The sequence below is a fragment of the Pistacia vera genome, unplaced genomic scaffold, assembly GCF_008641045.1.
Source record: "Pistacia vera cultivar Batoury unplaced genomic scaffold, PisVer_v2 Contig1071, whole genome shotgun sequence".
Classification (NCBI taxonomy): domain Eukaryota; kingdom Viridiplantae; phylum Streptophyta; class Magnoliopsida; order Sapindales; family Anacardiaceae; genus Pistacia; species Pistacia vera.
The window spans coordinates 292,826-304,434 of NW_022195106.1; positions in this window are offsets into that span (position 1 = coordinate 292,826).

Below are 11,609 nucleotides of genomic sequence, written 5' to 3' on the forward strand. Positions count from 1 at the left end.
TTTCCTTTTTTTACTTGATTTCTAGAGCAATATTCAATCGGTCACCACCATTTGATCACATTCGAACCACCAGCCTCCACTTTACAAAATCCCTCTTATCTTGGTTTCAGTAACTCGTTAAACCTCGTTGGAAATGAAGTGTATTTTGGGTATTAATGGAATATGAACTTTGGTGAAAAGTTGTATTTTGAAACTTTTGAATGAGAAAGTGTCATTAAGACAAACGTAAAAAAGTCGTCTACTTTTATATAAAGGACTTATTTTACAAATTTATAATGCTCCCAATAATTAATTACACCAACTTTAATTTCTTACTTAGACGATATTAATTCCTGTTGGTTTCAAATATGTAATTAATGAGTTTTATATTCTTGCATTTTGGGACTATCGTCTATTTTTATTTTTTTGAAGAATCTCAAACTCCTCTTTACATATACTAAGAATTTACTTTCGAATCTTAATATACATAAGATTAAAAATTGAAATAATATTTTTAGGTTTTAAAATTTTGTACTTTTATAATAAAAAATGCATATTTTCTATTTATTGATTTATTACAGATTAATTTTTTTTTTTTTTTTAATTCAAGTTATATCATTTTTCAATCACATGGTAAATTTATTGGTAGTTATCCTAACAGAATGTAGGTAGTATTTCTAAAATGGGGCCAATAGAACACGATCGTTAATATGGACTTCATGACAGAGGCCCAATAAGAGGGATTATTGTATTAATAAATGGGCTTAAAAAGAATGAAATCGGAACTTTGTTAAAAGGGTTAAGAGCCCAAAGTAGCTATTATCTCTTCCAAATCATTTTAGCTTGCATCATTTTATTTTTATTTTATTTTAGTTAATCTTACTGTATTTCCAAGTTCCAACACGGGCGAACCAGTCCCCAGTGTATTGCAGAGTCGCAGACCCGGCTACAGCCGGGGTCGTATTTTTTTTTAAATTATTTACTAAATTGACTGAATTTTGTATTGATCCTAAAGTTTTTATCTTTACCATATCAGTCCAATTTCAAGAAAGCCACCTAAAGATTGTTTTAAAAAACAATATAATAATCTTTATATATTAAAAGCCCACGTATTTATTTTATACATATTTATAGTTTCACTTCCTAACATTAAAGAAAAATATTCTATTTTATCAGTCTTGAATAAAGAAAATCATAATCTCTACATATTAGAATTTAGAAGACAGCCACTATTTACATATTATCCCCTAAAGTATGATTATTTTCAATTAATGAATGTTTTTGAACCATCAATATTCATCCAATATACTATCTATATTTTGAAAATACTTTCATGCCCTACCCAAACTAAATTCCTGGTTCCGCCCTTGCCAACACCAACACAAACTCAAAATTATTCGCTACTTTGGTACGAAAATATCTGATTTCATAAATCATATTGTTGGAAATTAAATAGAATAACATATATCCTAACATTATCCCAAGATCATAGTCACCATTGCAATCACTTTGTACATAAATGAACTACATGAATTAACACAGCATAAATACCTCATTTCCTTATCTCTGAAGCAACAAAGTAATCTGGAAGAAAAACCACAAATCGTATTTCTGTTTTTCAAATTCTAGAGAGAGAGAGCGTATATTTCTTTTGCGTTTTTGAAGTGACCGTGTGTAACTTTTCTAAAAGAAAAAACCTTCCTTTTATATGGGAAGGTTCGTGAGAAACTGTCTTTGACAGTTTACACTTCTCACACCCCTTCATCATGGTGTATTATCCAATATCTCCCCACACACATGATGAGACTCTGTGCTTCTTTAAGGTTCATACTTTATTATATGCCGTGTGACCATGCATACTTCGAGTGCACGTTAGTCATAAATCTGTTAGGAGTATATAACTTCTCGAATTGTGAAACTCAGTTGTTATGTTGTATGCAATACCCTAGATTACTTATCACATTTTTCTAACAATCTCATTTACAAAAAAATCCGTGTTATTCATAATTATGTTCTATCTTTACATAAAAGTAAACATAATTGGTCGACCAATGAATACACGTGATTATAATGTATAATTTAAAATCGTAATCTTCCTCTTTTCTCGATTCTTGCAACTTTCATTTACTTGCTTTTCTAGAAATGTCCCAGCAGATTGAATTTATCTTAATCCTTTGGTAACACTCTAAGATAGCAATCATTAAATGAAGTTTTCAAGAAACAGAATAGAGTAACAAGGGTATTCTATGAGATTTTATTCTTAAAAACTCAGGGTCTCACACAATGTTAAAGTTGAGATTTTGACTTTCATTACCCTTTGGTCAATGTTTTGCACATGGTGTATGAATCATATGCTATAGCATTCCTCCTTTCCCATGGAGTGCATGTCTCTTTTCTTGTAGCTGTACAGATTTAGTTCAGACATACCTAATGTCTAACTTGAGTTCACTTTACATACTTTTAATTCATCAGAACTCTAATCTAGCAATTAGACAGATAAAGTGGTCATTTATCACTTATGGTCACATTTCATTATGACATATTTTAATTTTCGTTTTAGGCGACGTTGACTTTTTAAGCTTGGCTCTCTATTATCACCAGATATAAGCTTAAAATCGTCTCATCTCCATCCCTACGAAGTAATGGAGGCGATTGCCTGTGTGAGAAGACCAATCTTTAACTGTCCGACATGCTTTTAAAAATGACATATATAATATTTACATAACTAATATGTATATATATATATACTTCTTATGTATGTTCCATAAATCTTAATTGAGCTGACAATATTGTTATTTAATATTGATACACAATGTGAACAATTTTGGGAAATCTCAAAGTATAAGCACTTCACACCTACGTAAGCCTAGAGATCTAACATGTCTATTGAAAGATCTCTTGGTATAGGCTTTGTGAATGGATCCGCAACCATGTCATGCGTAGATATGTACTCATGTTCACCTCCTTTTGTGCCACCAAGTCTCGCACAAATTATATTTGATATCTATGTGTTTCGTTTTACCATGATATTTGGGATCCTTAGTGTATGCTATTGCTGCTTGACTATCACAGTTTATTCTTACTGGTTTAATGCAACATTAATTATTCCCAGATGATTCATGAACCGTCTTAACCAAACGGCTTCTTGTACTGCAGCTGAAAATGCTACAAACTCACTCCGTTGTAGATAAGGCTATGCATGATTGTTTCTTACTGCTCCAAGATATGGCCCCGCCATTTAGTAAGAAAACATATCCGAAGTAGATTTCCTCTCATCTAAATCTCCTCCCCAATCAGCATCGGTGTAACCTCTCAAGTGTAAATCATTTCCTTGATAACATAATGAGAAATCAGCTGTCCCTTTAGATATCTTAAGATTCTCTTCACTGCTTTCCAATGTGCTTGTCCTGGTCGGACTGGTATCTACTTACCAACACATGGCATAACAGATGTCGGCTCTAGTGCACATCATGGCATACATGAGACTTCCAACAACACTTTGTAAGGAACATTCTTCATTTGTTCCTTTTCTTGTGGAGTCTTCGGACACATTTTACGACTTAAAGTCTCGCCTTTCGCGATAGGGTTCTATGGGTTTACAATCTTGCATATGAATCGTTCAAGAATTTTCTTAATGTATGGTTCTTGTGAAAGAGATACTAATTTTCTTGAGCGATCTCTTGAAATCTTGACTCCAAGAATAATGCAGCTTCACCCATATCTTTCATCTCAAAATGAGATGATAACCATCCTTTGATTTCATTGACAAATCTCTTATCATTTCCAGCTATAGTATATCATCAACATATAATGATAATATAACAAATTTGTTATTGGATCTCTTTGTATATACACAATGATCTTCATTTATCATTTTGAAATCATACGACATTATCGCATTATGAATCGAATATACCACTGTCTTGAGGACTGCTTGAGGCCATAAATTGACTTTAAAAGTCTACACCTTGTGTTCTTGACCTTCTCTAATAACCTATTGGTTGATCCATATAGATTTCTTCTTGTAATTCTCCATTGAGAAAAGCGGTCTTTACATCCATTTGATGCAATTCAAGATCCTGCTAGCAACTATAGCTAGAATAGTCAGATTGAGGTAAACCCACAGGTGAAAAAGTTTCTTCATAATCTATTCCTTCTTGTTGTGTATACCCCTTCGCGACTAAGCGAGCTTTGTATCTTTCAATACTGCCTCAGCTTTACGCTTGATTTTGAGAACTCACTTGTTCCCAATGCTTTGCGTCCTTCGGTAAATCAACCAATTCCCATACTTGGTTTGATTTCATAGACTCAATTCTTCTTCCATTGCTTTCATCCATTTTTCCTTAAAAGGGCAATTGAGAGCCTCATTTACATTCCTTGGCTCTTCGTCATCTTGTGGAGTAACTAGAAAAATTTCCCCCTCAATCTCAAATCGTCGACATGGACTTGTTTCCTGTTTGATCGCGTATTGGAGATTGATTAGTGTACTCCCACTTGGACCAGCTATCAAGTTGGATCGCTAGTAGGGAATGATGGAGGATCTGAAACGGATTCATCAACTTCCATATTGCTCCCACTGGATAAGTATAACCAACTGATTGTCGGCAACAGAATTGCCTTGGTCTTGTGTTTCATATAGAAACAAGTCTTTACCTATTTCGCCCTTCTTAGGAAAATCGGTTTCTAAGAATGTGACATCTCGTGATTCAAACTCAGTGAGCTACCACTTTCTTGTTCTCCTATGAAGACTTATCCCTTTGGATGTTCGAATATCTTATGATACATTTCTTCCCCCTTGGACCTAATTTTCCATATTTTAGGGAAGGATCATGAACATAGGCAGCACATCCCCATGGCTTTAGGAGACTCAAATCGGGTTTCTGATTTGTCCATAACTCATTGGTGGTTTAATAGATTTGATGGTACTCGATTGAGGATATATGTGGCAGTCAATAAGGCATCACCCCAAAAAGTGATGGGCAAGTTTGCTTATGCCATCATAGACCTCACCATCTCAAGTAGGTTCTGTTTTCTTCTTCTGCAACACCGTTTTGTTGCGGAGTCTTGGAATAGTTAATTGACGTTCTATTCCCATTTCATCACAAAATTTCTGAACTGATCAGATAAATATTCACGTCCTTGATCGGTTCGTAGAACTTTTATCTTTTATCTAATTGATTCTCAACTAAGTTTTTAAACTTTTGAAAGTATTCTAAAGCTTCTGATTTTTGAGAAATCAAGAAAACTACCCTATCGAGTGAAATCTTCTATAAATGTGATGAAATAAACAGCCCCATGTCTAGCCCTCACATTCATTGGACCACATTGTCAGAATGAATTAGTTGCAATGGAACTTCAGCTCTTATCGCTTTCCAAATGGTTTTCTTGCTGTTTTGTCCAGCTAGGCAATGTTCACAAGTAGTCAAGTCTACTTTGTTAAGGATCCTAACAAGCCTTCCTTGCTAGTATATTCATTCGTTGTTGGCCAATATGGCCAAGCTTGCATGCCATACATTCACATCATCATTATTAGAAGATGTAATAAAGGAAAAACAAACATTAATATTATTATAAGCAACACAAGTACTATAAAACCATCGGAAAAATAACCACAACCATAGTATGTTGTGTCCAAAAATAAATGGACACCAGTATTGGAAAAATTTAAATTAAAACCAAGTTTAACAGTTCTAATACGAAATCAAATTTCGACGAATATCGGGTGCATATAACACGTCATGTAGGTATAGGATTCGACCTCCACGCATGATCAATTTGCATGGGCCGATCCCTTTAACTTCCACTTTTGAATTGTTACCTACATATAACATTTGTTTCCCGTGGTATTCGTCGAAATTCCACAAAAGTACTCTTGTCTTTCGCTATGTGGTCTGTTGTTGCTGAATCTACAGTCCACAAAGGATGAGACTCAGTTAGAAAAACAGAACTGGAAACATTTATATAACTTACTTGTGCAAACAAGTAATTTACCTTCTCGCTCGCTACAATCGCGAGCAAAATGTCCCTTGTTACCACAATTATAGCATTTCACCTTTGCCATATTCCTCTTTCTGGCAGGATGCTTTCCTTTTCCGTGTTTGAAGAACTTTCTCTCTTCCCTTGAGCCTTTTCAGTATTGCCTTTTCTTTGGGATCCATCTTGGAATTTCGTTTAAATCCCTTCCCACCATGTGAACTGGAACCAGCAATATACACATCAGTATTTGCCTTACTCGCATTAAGGCGATCTTCTTCCAGTTCCAAATGGCGTATGACATCTTCTAAATTTCTGATGCCCTCATTGTGGGTAAGGTGTATTTTCATATGTTCCCAATTTTGAGGCAATGATCTTATGACAGCTTGAACCTGTTGTCATCAGTTAAGACATGACCTGCATCTCTCAACTCACTTATCATGTTTGACAAATGCCGTAAATGTACTCTCATAGTATGTTCAGGCTTCTTTTTATATGTGTCAAACTTGATAGTGGTGACCGGAGTTTGGTTATGGACGTACGCCAAACTTTGTAGCAAGTGCGGACCACATGTCCTTTGCTAATTCGTAATCCCGTACTTTTTCATGAGATTATTGTCCATGTTGCTCAACAAAGTAATGCGAGAAATGGATTCTTCTTCTTCCATATGTCATAAGCTGCACGGTCTCGTCTATGTTGAGCCGTGACTCCCTCTTCAGCTCTTCCATGGTTGTAGTAAGAGCTTCAAAAACCTCTTGTTCTTCCAAAACATATTGGATTTTCATGCTCCATATCTCATAATTGTCGCCGTTAAATTTTTCTCCTTTGTTAGTTCGACGACAATGTTCTTAGATGCAGATGCCATTTCTAAACAAAATTACACATTGGATAATGCATGTTATTCAATCTTGGAACATACATGTTCATTAATTAATTATACCAATAATATATATATTAGATTTGGAATCAAAAGTTACAATGTCCAACATCATCTCAAAATTCCAATTTCCAATTATCATAGATATAATTAATTGCAATTCTAAAAAATATATTTAGACACAATTTTATAAATATAAATCAACATCAATTCACATAAAATTTTAAATTTTAATAAACAAAATTAATTTCATTATGTAAATATAATTCAACTTGTAATAAAATTAAAACAAACAAATTCCAAAACAAAAAAAAAAAAATTAAGTGTACAGCCACATTCCTAAAACTGGGAAGGATCTGATAATCTTTATCCTAAGGTCTTTATCTAACTTGTAATTAACCCTAGACAGGGGAACTCCCAGTTTCTTGTGATGTCTTTTACGAGTGGAGACTCCTATAGATACACCAGCTGTCTTTTTTGCACCCCAATCTATGTACTCCTTGATATAATTGTTGACCAAACGTCTATAATTTTTATTGTCATCTTTAAAGTTAGAACTTTCAGCTTGGTCCAAACCATATCAAGGAACCAACGAGATTAGGGTAACTAAGAGTCTCTCTTAGAACTTGATATTTCGACTCATCTTCCTTAATCCGCCTATCCAGACATTTCCTGAATCTTTTTATTCACATGAATGAAATGATTTACGAGTTACACCAACTCATCCTCTGTGTCTCTTAAAATCAATGTGTGAGTTTGTAGAGTTCTAAACATGTTCATAACCCTTTCCCTTTGAGCGGGTGTTCTAGCAACCATTGCACGTCTATAACGTAACATTTTTCTGTAATAAATACAAAAAAACTATTTATTATCAAATAAAGGTTGACTATATTTGATAAATAATACACGTGTTTATGTTCAATAACAAAATTAGACTCATAAAAATATACCATATGCATTTTTATTCTTTACAGCAAAAAAAAAAAATTACAATACTTCACGTGCCCCCACACGCCGGCAGGATAGCCACACCCCCCACGCGCCGTCCAGAAGCGGCAACGATCCGACAGGAGCCCCACGCGCCCACACGCGCCGCAGGAGCTTCCACGCGCGCGCTACGCGCTCACTCACAATACGGGTTGGTCAACCCGTTTTCACACTAAACCGGGTCTATCCTGACCCGAGTTGGCCGTTGACCTTGTTGACTCGCGGGTCGGGTGTTGACCGGGTTTGACTGACCCGTTTGACTTTACGGGTCGGGTTTGACTCATTACCGGGTGTGACTAACCCGTTCGGTCATATAGGTCGGGTCCATGGGTCAACTTGACCCATTTTTTATTTGGATTATGGTTGGGGGCGATAGGAATATAATGGCTTTGTGAATATAGTTAACACCAAAACAAAATTAGCCCAGTGGTTAGAGTCTTGGGCTTCAACCATAGACTTGGGTTCAAGTCTCACCACCCACCCTATTTAAATTTTTTTTTAAAAAAACTAACAGGATTAAAAACGACATGTCTTCATAAGGGTGATAAAAAACGCCGTGTCGGTTTGTGTTTCTTCAACCTGTCCGGTCTGCAACTAGGTACCCGACCCGGAAATCAACCTATTCGAAACCCGAAACTTCAAAGAGGCATATCTAGTCATTTTACTCCATTTTTTATGAATCAAAAACCATTTTTTTCATAATTTCATAAGGAATTTAATGGTCTAATAATCATTATCAAAAAGATAACTTTTTACGTACAAATTTAAAAATCAGAACTGCATTTGACAAACCAATAACATGCTCAACATTACAGTATGAATTTCAAACAATATGAACCACGGCTCTGATACCAATGTTGGAAATTAAATAGTAAACATATATCCTAACATTATCCCAAGATCATAGTCACCATTGCAATCACATTTCTACATAAAATACTACAATGAATTACACAACATAAATACCTCTTTCTCTATCTCTGAAGCAACAAAGTAATCTGGAAGAAAAACCACAAATCGTATTTCTGTTTCCAATTCTAGAGAGAGAGAGAACGTAATTTCTTTTGCGTTTTTGAGAGTGACCGTGTGTAACTTTTCTAAAAAAAAACCTCCTTTATATGGGAACGGTTCGTGAGAGACTGTCTTTGGCAGTTTCCACTTCTCACACCCCTTCATCATGGGTGTATTTATCCAATACATATGATATGACCCTAGTGATAAATTGAATGCACCAAATTAACTTATAAATTTTAGAGAAGGTGAAAAGAAGAAAAATGTAAGAAAAATTAATAAAATAACTTACATTGAAAAACATACATTCCATTTTCATTGTACTTATATATTTTGATCAAACTTTTTCAATTGTATAAATTTCGTCTTCATTATTTGAAAATATAATTAGGGATTACGATTGAGAGAGAAAACAAAATTTTTAGATACGTATAACTTTCTTATATCTTATTTAATAATTTTAAAAGGACAAAATTGTAATTAAAAATTTAATAATAATTGGGGTCTAAAGAGATCAAATGTAGGGAGGCCAAGAGCATCATTCTAAAAAAAAAAAAAAAAAAAAATTTAAAAGAAACTGATTAAAAAAAAATGTTTTCATGTGAATAGTCTTTTTTAATAATCTTTTATTTGAAATTGTAAAAAGCCAAGAAATTTAATGAAAGGTCAATCTAAATAACAAATACTCTTTAATTAGGTCTTGGCCTTTTAAGATTTGGAGCCCACAGTGTATTCTCATTCCTTTCGTTTTTAGCTTTGGTCATGCTATTAAGGCCGGTCAAATTGTTACCCGAAGTTCTTGCTTTGACTTATAAAGCAACGGGTTATCACAATTCAATTTTACAAATTTTTTCTCACCGACGTGTTAACGTGTAAATTTGCAATTGGTCCGTTTATAATTGAATAGATGGGACACGTAATAGAAAAACGAGACCATTACAAGTTGTCATGTCGAGATTGTAAAAAAAGTTTGTAAATTAGGTTATAAATGTAATATTATCCATGAGTTATAGGCGATAAAACGTAATTGTGGATGACAAAGTAGCCTTAAAACACTATTTAATAAAATAATAAGAATTTATCACAAACCTTGCTCACATTATAACATGATGGCTTTCCATGAATGAAAAGGAGAGATGCTCATGAAACAAATAAAATCCCAGAAACTATTGATAGATAGGCAGGCCTTCTAAGTGTTGGCCTGTTGCTTATTGAAGGTTAAAACACCCCAAGCAGCAATATTACTAAGAAAGCTGCCAAGCTTATGTTTATCACAGCAGTAGACATGAAACAAATACTTGATGATAGTGAAGCTGGACTTCTATTTTTGCGTGGATGATGAGCCGGATTTCCACCGCCATAGGTTCCCTTTCCTTTCTGTCCCTTTCTTTCATTAATAATATCATGATTTCCCTCTAATCCTCTTCTTTCGCTTTCTGCATATAATCCAATTGAGATATTTGCAGCTGCATGTCTCACTGTCGAAAAACCGATGAATCATTAACCACTCTGGAGAAATTTTTTTTAGCTCTCTCTATACAAAAACTATATAAAAAAGAAGATTGCATACCATGAAGCTGTCCTCCAAATTTTGGTTCCGTAAGATTGAAATCTTCAACTTTTGATGTGGGAAAGCCTTCAAACCCCAAACATGTTAAACAAAGAGTACACAATATAAATAAGAACCATGCGAGAAACCTTACCTCCATTTACAGTCTTTGGATCTTTTATTTATTTTTCTAATTTTCGTTGGTTATGGAAACTTTTAGGATATGATTGGAGAGGTTTTTAGGGTATGGTTGAGCTGTTCTAACAAGCCTGTAAGATGTTATATTATATGGGGTTCAGGTTTCCTGTAGAGAGTGAATGGAAATGATATGAAATATGCTGTTCTTTTCAGATGGAATCAAAATGAGTGACTCATACAGGTTACCAGGGTGGTCTAGTAAACATCAAGATAGTGTAAAAGGAACTTTCGGTTTATTTTAATAGTATAAATATATTATGAACAGAAAAGACGGTCCAAATTGCAGTAGCTTAAAGATAGCATTTTGTTAGATTATTATTCATGTGTCTCAGGTGCTGTAATTTTCACTGTAGCAGTGATTGACTTCAAAATCTGACTTTTGAAGCTTGCGATGTACCCACTGGACTTAAAAAGCTTAAGCTATTAAGTAAGTTTAAAAAATAATAGCAAACTCACAACTATGCAAACCAAATATTGATTTGTTTTCTTGATGAATATTATAATTGTTGAAGTTGAATTTCTCTCACATTGCCAAGTTTGTGGATTATTATAGTAGATATATGTGGTTAAGTTCTCTCCTCCTTTGAGATAGCTTTTGAGATTGAGTTCTACCCAAACTCACTTTGATGAGTTTGGACTCGGCCATGTACGCTGAGTGTGAGGGAAGGTATTGAAGTTGAATTTATCCTAAATTATCAAATTGGTAGATAGTTATGATTTATATATGTGTTTGAATTCTCCCATTCTTCGAACTAGCTTTTGGGAATGAGTTCTACCTTAGCTCACTTTATCGATAATCTCTTTCATATTCTTGGCTTATCTTTCTCAAATTCTGCATACTTTGTGTTTTATATATATATATATATATATATATTAGCTCTGATATGATCAAAATCATGTGTGTTTATTTTATTCATGACCATTTGATAGAAAGTTGTTTGTTCTTGTTTCTTCAAATGGATGGAAGGTATCAGTTAGGTTTTCCGCTTTTAATTGCTTAAACTAGCAGCATTGACTAGGTCCCTCTGGTGGTTT